Genomic DNA, 22429 nt, shown 5'->3' on the forward strand with positions numbered 1-22429 from the left:
GTTATCTGGGTGGCAGGTACTCGAGCACCACCCGATGAGATAGTGACTTATGCATTTGTCATAAATGGCAAAACAATTGTAACGAATGAGGAGGAAAGTTTATGAGACCCATTTGACATATAATTAGAGAGTCTTTGAGTTTTACATTTTATGAAAAGGTTTATAAGATTGTGCGAAAATCCTCTGTAAAGACGATAGATTAATTAGAGAATTATAATTATTACCGATAAGGAAATAATTGTCGATTTTTTGTAAAATTTTATAATTTGCAATAACAATAATGACTTAAGCATTAGTAATAAACATAAAAATGGCATTGTAAGAGTCAGATAAATAAGAGAGATTTTCTAAACGAGAGACAAATTAAATCATATATTCTAAATTTTATCTGTTATAACAGTACTTAAAAACTAACTTAAAATAACTATACTTTATACATATAACTATTTACAAGGTTTACTTAAGTATTAATGTTATCCATAATTTTATATTTCAATGTTAATGTTTCATCTGAAGAGGAATAGAATTGTTGGTCGAAACTAGTAATGTATTGTAATGTAATGCAACGAATATCGGTCATTTAATGTTATATTTTAAGTTAGTTTTTAAGTACTGTTACAACAGATAAAATTTAGAATATATGGTTTAATTTGTCTCTCGTTTAGAAAATCTCTCTTATTTATTTGACTCTTGCAATACCATTTTTATGTTTATTATTTTGTTTATAAAAAGAGTCCTTTAGTTTGTTTTAATTAAGCATTAGTCATAAGTGATAAAAAATTGTAACGAATGCGAAAGATATCTATAAAATAGCTTGAAAAATTCAAGTGTACCACAAAAACTTCAAGATTTACGTTTCATGAAAAAGTTGATGTTATAAATTTGTACTTTTCTGTAGAGATGATGAAAATTAATTAGAAAGATTATATTTATATACTATAATTATAATTATTTATATATTATAAATATTATCAATAGAAAAATAATTGTTGAATTTTTATAAAATTTCATAATTTACAATGTCGTTTTGTTTTTTCAGGATGACGACTTGATTTTCGATCCAGAGGGCAAACAGATTGCGATTCACGTACCATTGATCGAGACGCATCAGGACGATTCTTTTTTTCACAGGATAAAGAGAGGAGTTTTGGATTTAATTACATCGCTATCCACGACCACGACCACAACTACACCACCGCCGTCAGGTATAAGTCCCTTCTTGTGATTAGTACAATTAGAAAATTTCTCTATCGTGTTACATTATATTATAGTAAATTTTTATTAGAATCAAGAAATTGAAAACACTTTGAAAACAATATTCTTTTTAAGTTGTATCATAATTCAATTTTTCAATTATCTGTACTCGATAGATCAAAAAGAAGACAATGAGATTCAGCACGAAGATATTGATAAATCCGTCATCTTAAACGTTGGAGATGAAGGAAATCGTACATTTGATCAGCCTGAAGTGCCAAATGCCAAAACGGGTATTGGTGTGATTCAAAGATTGGTTCTCGAAAAGAATGAAGACAATGATGAAGCAGATGAGGTATGAAACGTCACTTTAAAAATATTTACCTTTTGAATTTTTACTTGTTACATTTAATTAAATTGCACGAACATTTTTTTATTTAACTGGTATTTAAAGATAAAATAATTAAAATGATCTATAGAAGAATTGGTAGGTACATGTTTAATAAACAATTTAAACATTTATATTTTTTAACATTTTATTCAGTTATAATATTTACCTACTACATGTAAATTTATTATATTTTTACAGAACGAAAATGAAATTAACAGCCCCGCAGAAAGTCAAAGAATACCATTAACGTATGGAAATACCGATGATGAGGATTTGGCTGGTTCAGGAGAAATCGAAGGCAGTGCAGGCGAAGTGGATTATCCTCCCAACTCAGGAAACACACATCGCAACACTGATGGCAAAGCACGTAAGTTTCTAATTCTATAAGTATTCACGATTCCATTAATTTAAAAAATTGAAGGATTAAATAAGATGAGTTTATTATCTCTTTGCTTTTCTTGAGAGACGAATCTATTAAAACTTTATTAACTTCAATTCTAGAATAGCGTACTAATAGTATGTAATAATTTTTTAAACAATATATAAATATAATAATAATAAATAAGAAAAATAATAAAAATTATCATTACAATATGTCCGCTATATATAAATTTTAAATCAAAATTGCAAAAATTTCCAAAAATATTTTAATATTTTTATAACATAGATATAACAGAAATATATGTAGGTAGCTTTATATTAAGATTATTTATTCTATATGAGCCGTTTATTTGCTAAATCGATTTTAAAATTTGATTAATTCTTATTAAGCACTTTGACGATAAAATTTGTTTAACTATTTAAAAAATAGGGTTAATCGATTTAAGTAATGAGCGGCTCATATATCAAAAATATTTTAATCCAAGGAATATATGTATAAGTTAATATTAACTATTATATACTGTGTTAATATTAATTATTTAATATTATTAAAGTTATTATTTGTCTAAATGTTAATAAAAATAAAGTATTCAATATTTTTACAATAAGAATGTTTTTAGTGATAAGAAATTAGGTCGTATTATTTGTGAATGTATTTTTACTTTTTCAATAACAAGAGTATTCTTCTCTTTAAAACACGTTTCAAAAATCTTGTCAATATTATTAGAAATAGCAATAAACTTTTTTATCTCTATTTTACTACTAAGTTTTCATATGTAATATTAGTAATGCCAGAGAGCATTAGTTTTATAAAGTAAATAAATGGATGAAGGATAATACATCAAGAGGCATAAATAAAAGTGATATTTGAAATAAAATACCCTCTGTTTATAAAAGAAATATATTATTTACTGATATATTTCTATGAAATTCATTATTTATTACTAATAAATAAAATATTTCTCTTCTAGGATTCTATCGAATAACATTGACAGTTGGCGAACCCTACAGACGGGAATATGCTGACAGAAACAGTCTTGAGTACCGAGAATTGAGCAGCAATCTTACACACGCCGTCGAGAATTTGTACAATCGCCACATTCCAGGATACAATTATTTCGCCAGCGTCGTCAAGATATCGTAAGTAGGATTGTCTATTTCAATTTTGATTCTTAAAGTCGTGTCTCCATTGTTTCTAATAAATAAAATTTCTTTTTTAGGCCAACGACCGACGCTTTTACGTCGCAAGTTACCCTAGACATTGGTTCGACATTCACGGACGAGTTCGAAGTGCGTGCTATCCTAGAGCAACAGCTGCAATATCATTCTTTGGGCAGTATCCAAGTAGGTCCGGAGGGATTCACGTTCAGGATATTCCAAGGTATTTCCATCTTAGGCGGCTACCGCCTAACGACATGGAAATGATCGATTTCACATTGGAGCTTTCGAAACTAAACTTCGTAATTCGTTCAGCTTTCCATGATGCCACTAGTTTGCGAAAAGTCCGAATATAGGACGTACGAAGATCCGGTGAATATCGAACGATTGACTGCTCAACGAATGGGATTGATGGCTGCGATCGGAAAAATCGGGAAAAAAATAATACACAACAACCAAAAAAAAAAACAATAGTCCATATTCACACCTCACTCATCGATAAATGCGCGCATTTATTTCTGAGATTCTGTGGTATATGTGTGATGTAAATTATGCACTAAATGCATATACTTATTGATAAAAGTGAGAAGTGAATGCCGAACTGTATCTAGTATGAAATCGATCATTTTGATAAAAACCGCATGATTTTGGCGTGATTAGACTGTTATTAGAATTATTAGATTATTATTAGAATTATTAAAATATTGATGTGCGCGCAGAACTGCACGAGGAATGCAATTTTCATTTCAAATGCTTTTAACTACAAGCTTCACTCGACATTTTCACGATCTCCAATTATACCATACATAGTCTATATTTTCTATTTCTTAAGTTTTTATTAAATTCGTTACTGTTACTTTAATTTATAAACGTATTTATTTTAATTTCAATTTTTTTCTCCTTAATTAAGTTTTCGTTCTCATTAGTTGTTTTTCTTTTTTCTTCCTCTTCCTTTCAAATGAACACTGACTGGTGTCACGATTCGCTTATTCGGCCTACTTTCGACGCAATGAATGCGCACAAACACGACACGCGACATCCGAACGCAGCCGGAGAGAAGGACACTCAGCCGGAATGCGATCAGATGACAGAATTAAGGTGCAGAAGCGGCGAATGCGTACCTCTAGAATCTCGCTGCGATGGCGTATCGCAATGCAACGATAGTTCCGATGAGGACAACTGCCCAACAGATTTATTGAATAAGACACGTGACGGTAAGTACGCGGAAATCCGCCCTACGTGATACCTGTAAAGGGTAGAAAACTGTATATAATGCTAGATCGCTGTTGATAACGCTTATCAAAAACTCGCATTATTTATTACCCTTTTTTTTTACTAACGAAGATTACAATATGGCCTATATGCAAATATACGGTACGTTGTAACATAAATATAAGCATGAATTTCGTCATGAGCATCAGTACGATCCATTTATTATTATATTAATTTCCTAATTGCATTAATTTACAATTGATACGAATTGCCGTGTTTATACATATATAATACGTCTCTTAAGAATATCTTTGAATATCTCAGAATTTTGATGGGAATTTAGCTCGCCAGTGTGGTGAGCTCTACTATAGATTTTCTGTCTATCATCTTTACTTCTATCTTCATTATCGTTCGTTTTAAATTAACTCTCTCCTAGCGTTTTCAATCTCGCCTAAATAACGAAACGGTTAATTACAGATTTATTTTTTAGTACAATTTATGTGACTACAATAAAAGAGAAATACTTACGTTTACAGAAGAAAAATATGAAGTGTACAATTAAAATTTATTTGAACAAGAATATTACACAAAAATGATTAATATAGAAAAAACGATTTTACTAAAGTATCATATTTAATTATGTAGAACGCTCAAACTGATTGCTAGAACAGCAAAATTTTTTGCCGCATTGCTTTTTTTATCATGCTTAAGTTTCCTATATAATTATTTTAATTCAATAAAATTATATTTTTAGAGCTGTATCTACCTAAATTTTTAAATCAAAATTGTACTTTTCCTGTATAATTTCTTCTTAACATTCTTGAAAACTAGATTTTTGTCTACTTACTTGTGACTCAATCCGAGGACCATATTATATAAAAGCTAATACAAAAATCAATAGATTTTATTTTGATGTTTAACGTAAATGAACAGTCAAATGTTATAACCATCATGATTTTCATGACGTCAAAATAAAGTCATTTTGACTTTCTCTTGACTTGGTACGTTTTGTTTTTTGGAATATTCGAAAAGCACTGATTGAAAAATCTAGTATCACTCTGTCGTCTCTTCACCTCATTCATATTCTTCGCTAACAAGCGTGTAAAAGTCGCATATTGCAATCGTCGACATTGAAATTACGCTTATAAACGAAACAACAGATTTTGAATACACCACCGTGACATCACAACATCCCTCGCTACATTTTCCGACGGAGACGACTCACACGGTAAATCCAGAGGTACCGGACATCGACGATAAGCAAATCGAGGAGTCCACGCTGAGGTCGTCTTCGAACAAGTGTCGTGCCGACGACACGGTACGCTGTCAAGACGGCAGTCGTTACATCTGTTCGGTACAGCAGTGCGATGGCGTCCCGGATTGCGATGACAGTGGTGACGAGATCGATTGTCCGCATCCAGGTACAGATTGAGCCGATTGATCTCCGCCAAGGATCGAACGCTAAAAGTCGGCGATCTAGAAGAACCGCTTCTCGCCATTCTAGCGAAAACGACTTAATTAAAAACCAAAAACTGCATAGTGTCTTAAAATTATTACTATAACTACAAAAGGATTTTCAAATACTCCGATAAAAATTATATTCGCTATAACTCTCTAAGATAACGGAAGCGGTTGTTCTAGTAAAAAAATATATACTTAGTATTCTCAATGTATGTATGTACATAAGTATGTATAAGCTTCTTTTTGTAATGTGATATTCTTTTATACACAATCAACAACATTACGTATATACGTTACAGCATATGCTTGTTCCTTACTTCAAAACTGAATAACTCAAAAAATTAAGTTTTTTAGAAAAGGAGAAAAATTATTTTTCAACTTGACAGAAAATTATTGATTATAATTAAATAATACCGCATCACAAGAACATATTTTCAATGTGATCAAATGTCATTTTTATTATTTTTGTTTTACAAGTATATGTGAATACCACCCTTTTTAAGTTGTTCCGATTCTTTTTAAGTTTTAACAATTTTGATAACTTTTTGTGAATTTAAATTAGTTAATTTTTTTATGATTGATGATAAGGTAATGTTTATTTGACTCAGTTATGGTAATAACTCGAAAATCATGTTTTTTGATTGGATTACTTTCGAAGTAAGAAAACCATGTCATATAAGCCATGCTTAGAAAGTTTCAATTAATGTTTTATTCTCGTTTTTATAAAATTGTATATTAGAATATTAGAATCAGTAAGCTTTTGTATAGATGCATGTGCTAACGAAAATATAATTCTAGTATGTTTTTAACGCTTCTTACGTTAAAAAATAAATGCTGTATTTTCAATATTATACAATATACGACCGCATTTTTTAAGTTTAAAAGCATTTGTGGTAAAATTGTATTAAAAAAATATCTATATTACGTTTTACAGGCTGCAGTGCTGGCGAGTTTGCGTGCGACGTAAACAGATGTATATTGGAATCTCAACGATGCAACTTTGTGGAAGATTGCCAAGATGGTAGCGACGAACATGACTGCAATTATCCAGGTAAGTGGATAATTTTTGTTGTAATGTAATGTAATTGTATGATATTTAATTTTTCGGTGTTTTAGTGTGACATACTCGTTTTTTTTATTATACTTTGCTATGTATGAGTTTTTTTATTAATAAAAATATATACGTTTGTTTATTGCCATTATATTCCTTAATGTCTGGCGTTTCAATTGAAAAAAATAATATATTCATTCTTATGAGATATTTTTATACAATGGTCCTATATAAAAGTATCGCATAAAAATAGATATAAAACGGTAAAAGCACCGAAGGATTAAAAATAAATTGCAGAATCTCTTATATGTTTAAGTAAAATGTGTTCTTCTTTGGTCTCATTTAAAAATTGACATAAAAAATAGAATTTGATCTATAATTTAAAAACTACAATTTTATATAGTACAAGGACTTTTCGGCTTAGTTCAGTTTGCTCTACCTACTCGTGAAAAACGATGTATTTAAAATACTTTGATTTAAATTTTAAAATACAGTTTTTGCAATAAAAGTGTATTTTATATTTTGTATTTCAACGGAGCACATGAAAATATTAGGTATTTTGTATTTGAAATTAAAATGGTTTTTTTTTTTTAAAGTTTCATGTATTTCGTAATTTAAATAATAAGATTAATTGTCAATCCTAGTATATTTGAAATACAAAATATAAAATCAATCTTTCAATCTTTCGTTATTAATACTAAAATACAAAATATTTTTATATACTGCTATGAAATATAAAATACAATGGCGAATCAATTAACCGCTTTAATTTTACAAAATCTCGGTTTTACCGACCGTCCAATAACGAACGGTGCATATCATCCTCGAACAACGTAGTACCTTACCTACGACCGTTAGTGTATCAGTCTGGACGGAGAGTTTTGAGCGTACAGACCAGTTACCTGTTCTACCGACTCGAGAGATCGATAGGGCTGTCATCCTTCGGTACTCTTTCCACCCCGTTAGAACTTTACTTATCGAAATCGACGGTTTATCGGCGACGCGTATCCGTCCCGACGTCACGACATTAATTCAAATCGGTCTGCCCCTCGTCCAACCGGTGGGCGTTGGTGCAAATTTCCGGCGACGTATCGCCTCCACGAACAGCGAAGCGAATCCCTAAGCAGAGACGGAAGCTGTGGTTTTTCCAGTAGAAAAATAAGGTCAGACTCCCCCGGCCGGCGCACACCGGTACGTACCTACTGAATATTCAAAGCTCGAGGGCTTTTTCTTCTATCCCGCGTCGCCTTCCCGCGCGTCTCTCCCGCCCTTTTTTCCCCGTAGTTTCCTCTACCTTCGAGTGGAGGACGATCGTGGTCAACAACGTGGAAGCGCCGGATACCGGTCGGTGTTGTAAAGCCCACCCGATTGCGGCTACACGTACGGCGCTTTGTTGCGCGAAAGCCAGCTTAATTAGACAGCTACGCGCGTTCGGCCGGGGTAAATTAGCTCAGTGGTATCGGCTTGTGAATTATATTCTCGCGCCTTCCTCTCGGAAAGCACGAAGAAATATCGAGTAATCGCGGTTCACGTTACTTGACTAATTACGTTGTAACTTACGTTATAACTTACAACGTACCGCTTTTATACTGTCTCCGTATTTTTTGTTTTTTTTTGTTTTTTTTTGTAAAATAGAAAAACATTTTTTATCATAAGGCAAAAAAACAGATACGTACATTTGACGACGTGTAAAAAAATAATATAACACAAAATATTCCAATATATACAAACACGATTTCTCATAACAATATTTCGCGTAATAGCGAAAAATTCGGGACACCGGGCTAATTATTTCCGTGATTTATACAATGCGTATAACGAGTTGGCATATATTTATGAGGACGACAAAATATCGCGTTCAACATTGAAACTTGTATTTTTTTGTCATTATCGCGATTTCAATTATCCCCTATTGAAAATGAACAATTTACAATCACGACTTGAAGCGCTGTTCTCGCAGTAAAGCTGGTCGATGCCTCTCGATAAATAGCTTGGCCTCTGTCGAGGTTGGTTGCTGATCGAGGATCTTGATCTTGGTTAATTCAAATAGAAGCATTGCGCATCCTGGTCGCAATTCCAGTTTCTACGTCACAATAATAGGGACATCGCGAGTAAAGTTACCATAGCCATACTCTTTCTTAATGATGCACGTACTCTTTTTGAGATCGTAAAACTTCTGGTCATTAATTCACATTTTATATTTACAAAATTACTTGTCGATAAAAATGATATTTTAGAAATTTTTTATTTTATTAAATTATACGTACGTTTTTGATACAGACGAAAATTTTACCCCTTTTTTCCACCTCTAAATTATCTTCTTCCAAAGGAATACATATGTTCTCTTAAGATATCACAAATGTCATATAAATTTTATTGAAAAAATATGCTTAGAAATTATATCAGTATTATTTTGTTTGTGTAAATGTTTTCACATAATATTTGTGTTACCTTCTAACATATTCTTGTGTAAAATTGATACAAAAATTGGTCCGTAAAATGTGTTCAATTTAACAGAAATTTTCCAACTATGTGCAATTCAGATATGATAACCCTAATTGGTCTAATTGCGAGTAATCTCAGGATCATTAAAACCCGTTCTACGCATCTGTGTGGAGTTGTTACTTCGCTGTTGTTACTTCCGTCCTCGTAACTCGCCCGGCGGACGAGGGGTAAAAAAGGAACAGGAACAAATTGAGGCACGGCTTCCCGCTATTCCGTTAATCGTTCTCACCGGCGGCGAACTGGGGCAGCGCGCGTTCGCGGCGCGATGGCTCGCGATCGAAGGATATAATCCTGCGAGGGCCGATCGTAAATCAAGCAACCCGTGCACACGCTCTCCGTACATCCGCGCTCTCATCATTTAAACGTCTCATGGTTAGCGGATATCTTCCCGAGTCTTCCGGCAGGCCTTTTTTATCCCTCCGAGACGGGATTGCGCTCGCGAGTAGGACGAGGAACTGGCACGGGGGATAGTGGATGAAGGGGGACATCGTCGAAGCACCGCTTCACATAAATATCCGCAGACACGCAGGTTGCCGGCCCGGCAAGAAGAGCGCTTTTACTTGCTCCCGGTAATCGCGATGTGCATGCTTAATCAATATTCAAGTATTCAGTCGTGAGGCAAAGAGGAAGGGGGGAACAACCGGTAGCTCTCTTTCTTCTTCTCTCTCTCTCTTTTTCCTCCTCGTTGATTTACCCCTCGCTACTCCACTCTCTCCACCTCGTTCTCTCTCTTCCCTCTCGAGTAGGAATGCGCATAACTAGTTTCGTGTCCTCGGGTACCCTCCCTCGCGACAGCGATATGCCCTCTCGGACAATTATGAGTACCGCCGAGTCAGGAGGTAAAGGGATGAGGCAACGATGGGCACACAGGAACAGGCAGGAGTATGAGCATCCTGTAGAGGAGGGCAGAACTAAGAGGGAAGGGAGATTACTTGCACGCTAGGCACCACCACGACAAACGTCAACCCCCATCGTCTTCAAACATTATTCAGGTGCGTCCTAAGCGCACGTATATAGACTGGCCGACTTAAATATCCGCAACGGTACGTCCTTGAACGGTAAAGAATGCTGGGGAAACGTTGGGTGCGGAAGAACAGGGATGAAATTTCAGCGTAAGCTTTTTACCAATAAATGGCGACCACCTTATTTGATCTGCGATAAATATACTTCTTCTATTTTTCTTTTTTTTTTGGCAAATATGCAAATTATTTACCTTCTTTCGTTTAAAGAATTTCTGCAGAGAGAATTATAAATAAGAAACATTTTATATTTATATATAATTACATTACAAACGTAATTAACGTTTAAATAGATAGTTTGAAATTACCCAAGTTGGGTAATTCAAAAACCGTCTTAAAAAAATTTTTATTTTATATTTATGTTTTTTAGTAGTATATTATGTTGTAGTTATAATTACATTAGTTACATTTTTAAGAGACAGAGAAATGTAAAAGTAATGAACTTTAAGATTTCTGCGTATCTCTAGGCTTATATTACTTATTATTTTCCAGAACAAAGTTTAAAAAAGATATACCCCACTTAGCCACTTAAAAGATTAATGAATAGCACAGGCATATTAAAGCGCTCCAGAATTTAAATAAAGTCTACTCTCTCGAAATACTTTGACGTGAAATCTCAATGTAAAGAGTGAAAATTGAACTAGTCTTGAAAAAAACTGGCTCAATTTTCAACCTTTAAGAGTGAGACTTACTCTAAGAGTTTTAAAGAGTACTTATTTCGTTGCTACTTTATATTAATATTATTTTTGTATATTAAATGTTTGTGTAGTCACAGCATCTCGGAATATATGTACACATAGAGTAAAACTTAAAAAAAAAAAAATCCAATAATATGAAATATTTTTACATTACGAAATTAATCTAAACTACATGCGCCGGTTAGACTTGCAGGCGGCATCGTCCACAATATTTCTTGGCGAAGACATTCACGATTGCTTTTATAACGTAGCGCAATGCATTCGTTGTCGGAAGTATAACGACAGAAGTCGGTAGTTTTAGAGGCTTCTTCGTGCCTTATGATGGAGACTCCCTTACTCTTCTATGTGACCACGTCACGTCAAAAATGAGATTAAACATTGTATTATTTCAAAATTATACATGTTAATAGTCGAACGATGTTTCTGCCATAAATACTGAGAGAATTTTAGCAGAATTTGTAACCGAGTATATAAACGACAGCTATAAGTTCGGTTGAGAGAAACTAATTTAAATAAATTCTCTTTCCCCGTATACATTATACGGTATATACGATATATAGAATGTACGTCAAAATTCTAAATTAAATTATGATCGAGAGAAACAGACTGCGAGTTATTAAATCAGATTTAGATAATCCATTGTGCCTCGCGATATTATTATTCGCAGATTAAATATGAAGCAAAATGGTTAAAACGGAACATGAGGCGAGGCTTTTGTTAGACTTGGCCGGCGCAGTAATAGACCATGGTAATAATACGTAATGGTAGACTACACCATCGACGTTTGATGCTTGTTCAATTACAAGTCGACTGGTGTGTCGTACGACCATTAGGGTTTACGCGAGACTCTCTGTTTTGCATGTCATTACATCTTAACGCCTTCACCGCCGCTAGCATAAACATACAAGTGCACCCGTGAACATCCGGTCTGCGAAAATTTATCGTTCCTCTATCCGAAAAACACCCGTAAAAAGAAGTTCACTCGGCTAATGCGCGTCGACCGTATCTGGATATATTGCTCGCTATCACTTTACTTCACTTTCACACACGTCTTCGTTGAATTATGTCCTCGCTTATAACGGAGAAATTAAAGATTTACAACACTTTGACGTTTTCAACAACTGGGATAACTTTAGGCTTCAACCCAAATTTTAAAAAATGATTAGACACGTATGTTCAAATAAAACGTCTTCCAATGTCTTTAAAATATTTTGAATATTTATGTCCCGAGTTTGATATACGTGCTGTCTGGATATTTTGAAAATATAGATCATAATTACTCAATTTCAATGTAATGTAATTATTAATTACCAGTTTTTGATTTTAGACCAAAATGACCCCATTTTATATGTAATTATTAATTAATTTGTATTATATCGGGCATATATCCATATCACATTTTTATTCTAACTTTGGCGAGGAACTGTTGATTATAGATACTACTTTAGATATTATTGTATATATATTTTTTTCCATAAAATTAGCGATTTGCCGAAAAATACAATTACTCTTTTTTTTTCCTCAATTAATATAACTCTAAAAGATATCAAAGATTTTACTATAATTAATATTTTATATTAAATAGGATAAATATGAAAGATGCACTTTGATAAAAAATAATAATTATAACAATTAATTATACTATATATAATACAAAATACTAAATTTAAAATTAAATTATACTAAAATTTTATTGAATATATATATATATATATATATACGCAGTTTAAACATCGGGCGAAATAATTTTTAGTTAATACTAGCGCGATGAAATTGTGACCTTAACATATACTATATGTACACGAGCTGCTTTTTTTACAACGCGATAGTTATGGGACGAGCAATAGATTTCTGGGCCGCAAAAACGTTATCCTCATATGTAGTCGGCCGAACATTTACATCGTTGCATTTTTCACGAGCGAAGTGCAATTGCGCATTTTACACATAGGCAAAAACTACAACGCCAAAACCGGTTTCAATCGTCTCACGAAATCAACATATTAGAAATGTATTTCTCGGTTCTCTCATTGAATACGGTTTTCAAACACCTTCGATGTAATTTAAACAAACGTTTCAGAAAAAAAAACATTGAATCAACTCCTTCGTTTAAAGAAAAGAAAATCTTTGACTTTGTTCTTTTTTAACATTTAATCCTTTTTCAAGATTGAGAAATAATGCATTACTTGTAATACCGTTATCATCTCTGTTACTTCTTTTTATCTAATGGTAACGTCGTTACATTTTTATAGAATTACAAGAACGATAATGAATTCAACTGTTACTTTTATCATTACTTTAATCTCTCTTATTATCTTTATAACTATTCAATACATCTCGTATTATTTCTAATTGACTAGAAATATGTTATATTGGAAATTTAAAAATATTGAAAAATGTTTCGTATTTTATCTTAGATTGTATTTTTACAGTCACTATTAATATAAATAAAAATTTGTAGTATGTATATATCGTGAAATAATATACAATAAATTTTTAGTTTTATCAATGAGCGGAGTATTCTTAATAACCACATTAATGTTTGAATACAATATTTAATAACAATTTTTAATAAAATCTGTTTGTAAATTACAATCTAATTTTCTAAAGAATAAGCATGTATTAAAAAATAGAACTATTGTATCATAATTTGTAGAATTATCGAATTTATTAAATATAAGTGTAATATAAAGAAAAGCTTACCAAAAAAAGTAGCTTAGAATTTTAAGTTTTAATATTGATTTTTACTTTAATTAATATTAATTATTAAATAACGTAATTTTTAAATCTAAATTTATTTCGGCATTACAAAAAAGTAATGAAAAAGTAACTTTCTAAGTAACGTCACACTTAAAAAAATGTCGGTGTGGATTTAATACCATAAGTATGTAGATTTAAAACCCATGATGTTAAATCCACACTATGTGTTAATTTTACACAAACGTAATGAGAATTATCATATATGGAAACTGCATGGTGTTAAGTTTACACCGCTTTTTTATAGAGTGTAAAACAATAACGCATTATTTTTCAAAATTAATAACGAGTAACACTAATGAGTTACTTTTTACAAAAATTAATGGTAACGATAACGTATGAAGTAACGTTTCCAACCCTACACTTTTTTCCCTTAGGTTTTAGTAATAAAAAAGACATCAGTCATAGTGACACGATGGAGTTTAACGCGCGTTGTATAAGCAACACGCATAATGTGCGCGCGAATGCATGTTTGATCCTATCAATAGCGTATCAACGTTGGAGTTTCGTGCCAGGTAGATAAAAGTTGTCCTTGTTGCATGCCGTTGCATTGGTCATGCATGATCCACGCCGTCGCGCGATCGCATCTTCGCGGCGCGAAGTCACATTACGTCGATCCAGGGGCACTTATCCGTTCGTTTACACTTCCGAGACAAGGCAGCGCGGACGCGTTTTCACTGCGAAAAACGAGCTTACGTTCGTCCTGCACATGCTATGGACGACGAGTTTCTAATTGACCACTCGCATGCGCCCGAGTGGCTGTAAAGCTGCAAAATGTTATATCTTATCAATTTATTTCCGCGTCTACTTTATTTACTTCCACCTTCAACGTTAGCGCCCGGTATGCGCCCGTAGTTTATCTGCGGTATGCGTTTAATAACACCGGCATTCATTCTCAACAAAGACGACTCTGTTCTCAAACTTACGCAAATGCAACTAAATTGTTGCATTTCGCTGATCAGAGAGGGCCAACTGAGCCGTGAAAATATAATACCGTCCTATTAACCCCACCTCTTTCCACTTGTGCATCTTTATAATGAAAAATGTTTAATTTATCTTCAATTAAAATATTCATGAGTCGCGATGTAATATCGATGTGTTTTGAAATGCAGTGTCTCGTCTATATAGGCAATGTAAAAAATTGATTTTTATTCTACATCATCTATATAGATATATGACATACATGGATGTTTTATATAACCAAGACAGGGTGTACTATATGTACGTAACATTTTCATGTGCATTTAAATCGATTCAGACAACAAGTAGCAGCGATAAAACTGATAAAAATATGTTGATTAGAATATCTTTTAGCATGATCAAGTGTTCAATGTTAGTATAGGAAAATAAGCACTCTTTATAACAAATTAATGTTTCGCGTTATACTTACGTTCTCGCGATATTTTGTTACTTCGATACTGCTATTTCTGTTCACATGATGTTAGCGATGATATGGAATACAGACAACGAATGAATTTAGCATGCCTACTTTAGATCAGATGACGCCTACGCCAAGACGTATTCCATTTGTAAGGGATAAATGACATAACACGTGTTGAGTGACTTGACTGAATAGAAGATGAGCGATTGCATGAAGTTGTCCTCGTTTCCAAGTTTGGTTATTTCCACGTGCATATCAATGACTTGAGGGTGGCGGCGGAACCCTTTACGCGTTTACAATAATGCCTTCTCAATTTGTGTCTTAGCCCGGGCGGTGAGTTAATTTACCAGCTAGGCTACGTTACACCGATAGTCTTACAATAACTAACTCTAAGAGTATCCTTGTAAATTAGCTTGAATTATTAATGTATAATATGAGTATGTGAAGAAAGTCTTCGTCAAACGAGTATGTTGCTGATATCAAAGATCTAATGTGAAAAGAAGAAAAATGAGAAAGAGAAGAACAGAAGTAAGAGAAGAGGAAGGGAAGATACGGACAAAGAAGTGAGGATAAGTACAGAAAAAAAGGAAAGAAGAAAGAAAAAGTAGAAGAGGTGAGAAGAAACAGAAAAAAAGTTTCGTTCATGTCGGATAAGAATATGTATTCCAAGGATTACAAAGTTTTTCGTTAAGATAATGTCCACGTACATTAGTTTTCGCTAATACCCCGTTCTTATTTTTTAAATAAATAATGATACCAGTAAGTAGCTGATAAGAATATATTCGAGTAAGAGAAAATTGTTTAACTATTGTACTATATATAGAATGACTAGAGAGAGAGAGAGAGAGAGAGAGAGAGAGAAAGAGAGAAAGAAAGAGAGACGAAATTAAATTAATCAATAGTAATCCATAAATTTGTGTCTGTTTACTACTGTTCTTGAAATGCAAATTTTTAAATAGTTTATTATTTCAACAATAGTACTGTTAACTATTTTACATATATTACCATGGTATCTATGCGATTTAATCATAATTCGATAAATCAATGAAAAGGTTAGCTTTTTACATCGTTCCCTAAATTAACTATCTAGAGGGGACCTTTTGTTGCTTTACAAATTTTTAGACACTTTCTGGAAACTAATCTTTTACAAAAGATCGTGTGGTCCGTCTGAAATGTATGGAAGGCTGAATATTCAGTAGCCGCAACATTTTCCGAAGTTTCGGTCACTGCAAGAGACGGCTATTTGTGAGCCAGAATAGTTGGTAGCTGTATACCTAGCGATTTAAATGGTAACATTTACTATAACTATTTCTATTGTAGGCGTTGAACATAAAATCTACCCAAACATCTCACGTGTGAAAACAATTTTACTATATTTTAATATATAAATAGCTTCTCGGCATTTTTATTACATATGCAAACAATTAATGGAGAAATCATGTCGTTATTTTTGAGAAGCTAAATACTTAAGGAGATAAATACAGTAATTTTACGTTTCTTGAATCATTCTGTGTGGCGCGGGATATAAATAATATAAAAAGCGTTAATTACGTCAGCTCAATCTATACGCCTCTCGTAAACCTGATATATTTGAAGTCGAACTACTTATGACTCTAGAAATGTAGGAAGACAGATACTTCCCGACTTATCAATTTTCATTTCAGCCAACATCACTCTCGGATGTGGCAAAGTTACCATAAAATTTAGTATTTCTCATGGAACATGCATAAATTTTAAATATACCTTACTGATAGTAACATGCACAGATCTTTGGTTGAATATAAAAGCTTTCACGCCTGATGAAAATTTAATGCCCAAACGAAATTCGAACTTAAAAAAGAGAATTGTTCTTAAAATATTAATACGCATTGGATCATACATCATGGTCCTATATTTCATCAAGAAATTTATAAATGAGGCTGCCGTAAAGCGCATTTAAACCTTTGGATCTACAATAAAATGTACTTGTCAATTTTTAATTTTTTTAACTTATTTAAAATTAATAATATATGTTTGTGTAGAATGTTACGTATAATTTTATACCTTTATTTTCTACTTATTAATAAGGGAAGCTTTTCTCACGAACGCGGGATGAGCACGATCATCGTTGTATCGTTCGAACGCGAAAGCGAGTTTGCCTTTATCAGCGGTGGCGGCTTGCTCGCTTTTTAGAATTCATTTTCGGCTTTAAGCTTCATTTCGCGCGCGCGAGAATTAAGCACGCCGAGGGGCGGCGGCGAGAGCAGCGGGTGGTTGGAGGACAAACAGCAGATTGGTAGGCGTTACCGTGGCACCTCGTACACTTAAGGTCCACTCGTAACAAACGAACAGCACCAACGACAAACAGTCGGTGTATATGTACGTGCAAGGTACAGTACGTTGCAACAATATTCCTCGAAGCTTGATCCGCTGAACATTCTCGTATTAATCGAATCTATTCTCTTACCGAATCTACGATTTCTGTGAATAAATTTTACAGGTGAAGTGTGCATAAAATAATTATAAGTCCTCCTTCCTATAATTTTTTTTAAATTAAATCTGAAATAAAATTACGTTTCCCATATTTCAGATTATTTAAAAAAATTATATTGAATTTTCTATACAATTTAAAAATTCAATTGAAGAATTAAGAGCTAGAAATCAAAATAATGTTAAAATATTACACAGTTACCGATCCAATTTCAGTGACCTTATTCAACTTCCATTTTTATGAAATCGAATTTGTGTAATTGAGTGTTTTCTAATGAAGTCACTCGGAGTCAAACGTAATGAAAAATATTTTGTGAATATATTGTTTATCTTATAATTAGAGAAATTTACATTTAAATATTGATATGAGTGAGCAGCGATAATGTTTGGTGCGCGATTTTATCCGTTTTGTCTTTTGGTATCGATTTTCTTTAATCCGATGAATAAAAGATACGTGCCGATTTAAGTGCGACTTAAGCACATTAAGGATTACTCTCCCTCTCGCTCGTTCGCTCGTTCTTTTGAATTGTCAAAACCCAGATTTCTCGCGGCTTGGAGAACGCTGACTCTTGGACAGTATTATCCCGATGCATTGTAGCCACGTGTACGTGTCGCACATGAACGCGCAAACACAGGCGCGGTTATTTCGCGGCGTTCGCGTGCACGCGCCGCTGCTCGTTGCAATTCAGACCCCCTTTTTTGTAATTTACGACAATACGTACGCGGTCGAGAGAATTACGACGCGAGCGGGCGGCGTCGGCGCTCTGGATTTGTTTAATCGTCCCTGAGTAGAACGAAAATTCTGTCCGCGCGACCTGCATAGAGTCCGTCCGAACTCGAAAGTAATTTTCCCCCCTCAAGTGAGGATGCAGGATGCACTCCCGTGATGGTGCTCGCTAGAAGCGGCAGAACGAGTCGAATTCTCGACGAACTGCGGCGCGTAACGAGGAATTCATTCCCCGCGCCTTAAAGGAAAACGTGGACGCCCGGCACACCGGGCACGATCGCGAAAAAATGATAGGGTGATGAATGGACGCCTTCTATGTAAAAACAACCGAGTACTTTTACACCAACCCCAAAAGATAAGTTTCGACTCTGTCCTCAAAGACGAGAACGCGATAATATTTTATGTCGTTGGAAATTATTTCTAGCGTTGTGTATCATAATACGCAATCCCGAGTAATGCAAAAAAATTTGCATGATTTAACGTGGTGATTTGGTTCTGCGATATAATGTGACTATTACTAGAATGACATATTTTAAAAAAACATGAAAACGATGTTACACACTGAAAAAAGTTACTTAACTTTAATAAATATTTGTTTGAGTAGTACTGAACATTTACTTATAGTAAATAAATATTTGTAAAAAAAACTTAAACAAATTAAATTTGAATAACAGGCAAGTGTGAGTAACAAAGTTATTCAATTTTAATTTGTGTTTTAAAAACAAAGAGTCTAATTAAGTATCGTATTATTTAACAATAATACTTAAATTACACAAATTAATGGTTTTTGTACCAAATATAAATATATTTTTACATTTAGTAAATATTTAGTTAGTACCACATATAGAAATAAATATTTATTAAAATTTGTAATTTTTTTCAGTGTAATCATTGACTGTAATCTTCATATGTAGTAGATAAATTTATGGAGTAAAAAGTATATTGCACACAGTATTTAAATGTATTATAATAAAATATGCAATGGCAAGATAATCTCAAAATTAACACAACTATTTTTACGTAAGTGTTCGCAGATTATTTAACGTAATTTCAAAATTAACAAAATCATTTATGCATTATAAATGTTCATTCGTTATTTATAAAATTTAGTAGAAATGAAAATAATATATGTATATGATATCGCTGACATAATTTCGAATCTAAACCCCATCCGGTTTTAATATTATTATTTCATATTTATCATATTAATAGAACACAAATGATATTTAAATTTTTGTGACTGAAATCAATTCGAGCCACGCTTATTTCTGTATCTACACAGCAATATATTCTCTCTTCAATCTGTTATTAATGATTGGTTTCATTTTCTCTAATGCATTTATGTGTCAAATTATCTCTTGTACTTTTCCTCTAATATTTATTTAAGCTAATGTAAGTTATTTTTGTTAAATAAAATGGAAAAAGGTGAAACCCATCCGTTAATACCAAAAATAAACCATTTAAAAAATCTTTTCTAATTAATGGGTCACATTAACTTTTACAACCAGCATTCTTTTCAATCTCATTTTAACGATACTACACGGCTTCATTATCACAATTACCGAAAATAGATGTATAAAATCAAAATATCGTTGGTCGATCATTCATCTCGAAAGCGAGGAATTTGACTACCAGTCGAGAAATCGAGAGAGCTTCCCGAGATGCCTCTCGTTCCGCCTGCCTTGGCCCATCTTCCGAGTCGAGAGATTCTAACTGTTATGCTAACGCAAGTATGATAATCCGCGGCTTCGTCATCCGCGGGACATCGGAAACTCGCGCCGGCTCTACATTCTCCAAAGCCAAAGCCAAAGAACGGAAAGGAAGGACACGCTCTTCTACAAGACCGGGGGACCCAACCTGCCGTCCTCTCCTACCACTGAGTTGAAAAAGTCCATTAGTATGAAAATGCGATATAAGATGGGTTTGAATAAACATGCGCTGTCCCTTTCTTCCGCGACGTGTCTACATCGTGTCGCGAGCACATTTCGCCCTCGTCGTCTTCCTCTCCCCGTCGCGCTACCTTGTCGTCGATGTCGTCGTCGTTCTCCATCGCGCACGTCGACACGCCCGTCCGGGCGCGCACAGACCTGTGCAATTCTAAAGTTATTTTATTTAAAGTTTTATAATCCGCACGGGCCGAACGTGTCGACCGATCTGCCACCTCCGCGCGTCGCATTCGCCAATGTCCATCTCGATACGCATCATTGTCTTTCTGCAGAAAGATACGGAGAAATTCAATAAGAATTGATAAATTTCGTCATTAATAGTAACGGATAATGGTACTGACTTGTTCAATCAATTTATCGAGAAATAAGTATTTGTTATACGGAAAAAACAATTTTGCTGAAGCTTCACAAAATTTAGCAAAATATCTGAAATACGATTTTGCTACTCAGACCGTCGAGATCATTGGTCATCTAAAAATATGCAATTCTAATTCCCTTTCCGTTAATCCTTTCAATCTTGGATGTAATCCCAATCTATTCGATACATAACATATCATGAGGATAATTATTATAAATATCTGATTCTCCGAATATAAACTATGATTCGTCTCGTTCTCTAACTTACTTTGGCATCATTATTTTAAGACCTTACTCGTAAGATTGAAATGCTCATGTGTAATAAGAATTAAAAAAAAGGGTTAAGCGAGATCAGAGGAGTTCATCTGCGAGTTCATCTCGCGGACGGTTCGGCGCCGACTCTCAATACAGGACGGGCGACGTCGAGCGGCGCCGAGCGAACGCCGGAAACTGCCGAGAGGTCGAAGCGCGCCAAAGGGTTGGCATGAGGCCGTGTCGGCCGCCCGCGTGATTGCCATTACGCCACGGAGCCGCGGTACCTGCAAGACCTCCCACGCTTCTCTCGGCCGACAGTTACTCGCTCGGAACACGACGGGTCGGTCGCTCCTAGTCCGCGCTCCTAGTCCGGTCCGGTACGCGCCGACGATAGTATCGCGGAGGATCGCGATTCTGTTACGTCGGCGGCACAAGCCGCTCAAGCCGGTAGATAAAGGAGAGAAGTCAAGCCGACCGAAAGTTCGCAAGTTGAATTATTGGAGCCGGGTGGTATGAACTTGAATTGACGGATGGATGCGACTGACACCTCGAGCAAAAGCCCGCGTTTCCGGTCACGAAAATCGACGTCGCGTTCTGTTTGCGTTTTGCGTGAAATATTCGAACACCGTGTGGTGCGCTTTCCGTCGAACGCGCCGCCGAATTGAATTAGACTGCAGGTAGTTCGGTTATAGGTGGGCATGCGATCATCCGGCTAATAGAGTCGCTGTTCGTCGGAGCGATGTAATTGACGGTAATTGTGTGAGTACGAGGGTGAAAGCTCGACCTATCGTTCTCGCGCTTGTCAGTCATCCCGAAGAAAATTCTATGTTGATTCTCTACACGTTTTGTTTCTAACTCGGTGTAAGTAGTGTTTTCGGAAACGACTGATCCAGGTGTAGTTACTGTAGCCGCCTTAAATAAGCCTGTCGTTTGTCAAGCTAACGTCAAGCTAATTTTCTCATCTGTACGGATCGGACCCTCTGTTTTCCTTGGCTGACTACTACACGATCTTTGATCCTCAGCTCCTATCGGTCTATTCATAAATGGTGTCGTGTTACAACATTCATTCGACTTAATCAGCGTTCTCCATTTCCATTCTTAGTACTATCAAATTCTTCTTCCGCTAAGACTAGATATATTCCATTAACATTTTAGTTATATTAGCTGCGATGATGAAATTAAAGTTGCAAGCTTAAAATAACATTCATACATTGAATCATTCAAAAAAACTTTAAGTAAATATAAAATATCACTTTTTATTAATCTAATATAATTTCTTTAACTGAAAAGATCTGATTCCTTTCAACAAATTTTATTTTTTTAAGACAAAAATTTAAAGAAACAAAATTATTGTACATAGAAATGAATGCAAAGTTGCGATAGCGTTAGATAGATTTCAAGATCTGATAAATTATTTTAATATTTTATTATATCTCTTACTTCGTTTATAACTTAGAAAAGTTTTTCGCG

The 22429-nt window shown here is 34.3% G+C and overlaps 1 long non-coding RNA gene across 1 annotated transcript; it reads left to right on the forward strand.

Moving 5' to 3' along the window:
* Positions 1 to 3304: 3304 nt before the first annotated feature.
* LOC108781850 (uncharacterized) lies at positions 3305 to 5533 on the forward strand. Its single transcript, XR_001940969.1, has 3 exons — positions 3305 to 3347; positions 4174 to 4338; positions 5497 to 5533. It is a non-coding gene; the product is annotated as an uncharacterized LOC108781850 (long non-coding RNA).
* Positions 5534 to 22429: the final 16896 nt, after the last annotated feature.

The sequence above is a fragment of the Cyphomyrmex costatus genome, unplaced genomic scaffold (genome assembly GCF_001594065.2).
Source record: "Cyphomyrmex costatus isolate MS0001 unplaced genomic scaffold, Ccosl1.0 scaffold91, whole genome shotgun sequence".
NCBI lineage: Eukaryota > Metazoa > Arthropoda > Insecta > Hymenoptera > Formicidae > Cyphomyrmex > Cyphomyrmex costatus.